The sequence below is a fragment of the Orycteropus afer genome, unplaced genomic scaffold (genome assembly GCF_000298275.1).
Source record: "Orycteropus afer afer isolate SDZICR_OR568_19922 unplaced genomic scaffold, OryAfe1.0 scaffold00049, whole genome shotgun sequence".
Lineage (NCBI taxonomy): Eukaryota > Metazoa > Chordata > Mammalia > Tubulidentata > Orycteropodidae > Orycteropus > Orycteropus afer.
The window spans coordinates 12,287,461-12,291,055 of record NW_006921636.1 but is presented as its reverse complement, the minus strand read 5'-3'; positions in this window follow the sequence as shown (position 1 = coordinate 12,291,055).

Here is a 3,595-nt window from a genome sequence, read left to right as displayed (position 1 = left end):
GTGAGGCTGACACAGGACCAGGCAGTGTTTCATTCTGCTGTGCGCAGGGTCGCTATGAATCAGAGACGACTCAATGACACCTAACAACAACAGAAATAGGAGCTCTGGTAACGGTTAGAACCCACTAGTGGCTCCCCAGGAGGAAGACCCGGTGATCTGCTCCCATGTAGATGACAGCCCAGGAGAACTTCTGGGACAGTCCTGCTTTGTCACGTGGGGTCACTGTGAATCGAAAAAAAACACACGACAACGTAGATAAACTTCATAGTATGACTAAACCACACGTGTACATGAGTATGCACACGTGTGTACCTGTGTGCACACGCAAGTGTGTCTCTCTGTGCCTGTATGTGTGTAGAAATCCAACCCAGCCTGAGAGGAGTGAGAAGGCTTCCCTGGGGAAGTGATGTTTTGGGCTGAAAATGGCACCTACTTTGTGCTTGACACTGTTTCTTGGCCCTGAGAGTATATCAGTAAGTAAGAAAAATTCAGTGCCTTCAGATTTGCGTTTTAAATCATTCCTTCAGGCTGCTCTGGGGAGAATGGGTTCGGGTGAGTTCAGAGTGTTGCCTTCCCCCTTCTCATTAGACAAGCCCTGATTAGAACCCAAAAGTCATTGATTGTTATTAAAATGGGAAAGAGCAGAGGAGGCTTCAAAAGAGTGTCCCAGGGACAGGTGAGGTGGAGAGGGGTGGGGGACTTCGGGTCCCCAAACCAGATGGAAGGCTGCAGTAGAGACTGAGTGAGAGGTAACCTGGGCTGAGGAGAGAGCAGGGAGGGCTGGGCCTGATACGTTTCAGAGAAAACTTGTGCTTGATACTGTTTCTTGGCCCTGAAGGTATATCAGTAAGTAAGAAAGGGTGGTCTGGGTAGGGCTAAGGAAGGAATTCTGAACCTCAAGAGAAAACAGCGCATGCGAATGAGCCCTTCCTCTTCAAGCACACCTGCTCTAAGTTGAAGCAGTGCAGGAAGTGGACCCTCAATCTGCAGACTAAGCGCAAGACCCAAATGAGTGCTTGTCACCTGGAGGGAGTGCAAAATCACTGGCATATAGCTAAAGCTAGCGTTGGACCTGCAGTGAAGGTGGCTGCTCTGTCTGAAATAGGAAGACGGACCTTGTCTTTGTTCTGCCTGCTGAGGTAGGGGTGTGTGTGTGTGTGTGTGTGAGAGAGAGAGAGAGACATCTGTTTATCTGTGTCTTTGAATAGGTGAGCATTTCTGTGTATCTATGTCCTTGACTGTGTGATGATGACCTTGTCTGTGTGTGTCCTTGCGATGTGTGTGTCCAGCCTGGCTTTAAATGCAACATGCATCTTTGCCTTGTCCTTGTCTCTGTGTGCACATCACCTATGTGTTCTCATCTATGTATGTGTCTTTGTCTGCTCAAGTGGAAGTGTGTTTGTGTCTTCTATTTTTAGTGTGTCCTTTTCTGTATCTACCTTATCTCTAAGTATATTAGTAACTCTGTGTAAAACTGGATTGTGTTGTCTATACTGGTGTATCAATGTAAAATTTCAGTTCTTGTCTGCATGTGTCTGTATGCCTTTGCACCCTGACTCAGTGTGAATGCATCCTGGACTGGGTGTGAATGTCTGCAGTGTGTGACTTTGTTCTTGTCTGTGTCCACATAGACTGATAGCTTGAGAGGAGACCCTTGTATTTTTTTGGATTAATCTCTGCCTTCTAGTGATTAATACAGGACTTGGAGCTAATGGGAAGAAAGATAACAAGATCTTTTATAAACTCCAAATGCTCTAACTGACTATCTATCCATTAATGTATTCTTCCATCCGTCCATCCGTCTCAAGCACACCATATTTACTAGCTATGTAGTTCTCTCTCTTACAAATTACTAAATTTCTCTATGTCTCGATTTTTTCATCTATAAAATGAGGATGATTTCCTGCTTGATGGGGCTTACCAAAAAACAAAAAAGCAAACTCACTGTCATGGAGTCGGTTCTGACTCATAGCGACCTTCCTTGGGTTTCCAAGGCAGTATCACTACGGAAGTAGATTGCCCAATCTTCCTTCCAAGGAGTAGCTGGTGGGTTTCAACCACCAGCCTTCTGGTTAGCAGTCAAATGCCTTAGGCATTATGCCGCCAGAGCTCCCTGATGAGGCTTGGAGGGGATTAAATGAAATATTCAATATAAAACACTTAGTATGCTATGTGGCACATAGCAAGTGCTTGTTATATCAACTATCATTATCATAAGCATTATGTTTGTCATTGTTACTACATTTCAGCAAATTCTCATTCATACCCACACATGCATACACAGTAAGGTTCTGCCCATAGTTTAAGCCATTAAGTTTCTCTGCCACCATTGTCCTTTGTGACCTTGGGTAAAGCTATGCCCTCTCTGGACCCATGGAATGGGCAAAACATCCTTGCCCTATCTCTTTTATGGAGATGCTGAGTGCACCTGCACTTTAGAAATTTAAAGAGCTGTGTACAGTTATGTAGTAGCCAGTTGACAGTCCAAAGCCTCACAATGGAAGGATCATGTCCTAGGTCATCTGGAAAGTCAAGGAGAGTTGGGGCAGAGCCAGGAGTAGTTCCAAGTGCAGTGCTCAGCCCGCTGCCTCCTGCTGCCTCTCTCCTGTCATTTCCAGTCTCTGTCTTCCCTGTCTTCACTCTGAGAAAGTACTTAATGTGTTCTGGTAGCAGGGAGATAGTGTATGTGTTGTGGGGGGATGGGAGGGAAAAGGAGCATTAACACACTGTCTTCACATCTCCATGAGTAGTATCTTCACTTACTATTGGGTGAGTAAATGAACCCAGTGCTGTTGAGTTAATACTGGCTTACAGCGACCCTCTGGTGTTGCTAACCAGAAGGCTGGCGATTCAAACACCTTAGCCACTCCTCGGAAGAAGATTGGGCAACCTACTTCTGTAGACATACCACCTTGGAAACCCAAGAAGGGGTTACTATGAGTCAAATCGACTCAACTCGATGGCAATGAGTTTGTTTTTTGTTTTGTTTTGTTTTGTTGATATGACAGAGTAGAACTTTCCCGTGGAGTTTCCAAGGCTATAAACCTTTACTCCCTCAGAACGGCTGATAGGATTGAACCACCAACCTTTGGTTATCAGACAAGCACTTAACCACTGTCCCATCAGGGCTCTTTGATGAGTAAATAGTTATGGTTTAAAAAAAAAAAAAAAAGCTGTCTAAGGGTTGTGATTTCTGCCCCAATCAACCACAACTGAGGACTGGAAGCCTGGATTAAGACCTACTCTGCCACAAGTTTGCGGTGTGATCACAAGGAAGCCATTCTCTCCCTTAGGGCCTCAGTTTCCCCATATATAAAAAGAGAGGTGGCATTGGATGATGCTAAAGACCCTCCCAGTTAAGTCTAATTTGGTTGGAGTGCTACTTCTATTTCTGTGACTGACTTCCTTAGGTTAGATTGTCATGGCTTAGAATCTGAACTTCAAAAGTCACTGGCTGTGTGACATTGGGAAAGTCACTTCACCTTGCTGTTGTTGTTGTTGTTGTTAAGTGTCGTCGAGTCGTTTCTGACTCATAGCGACCCCATGCACAGCAGAACGAAACACTACCAGATCCCGCACCAGCCCCACAATCCCT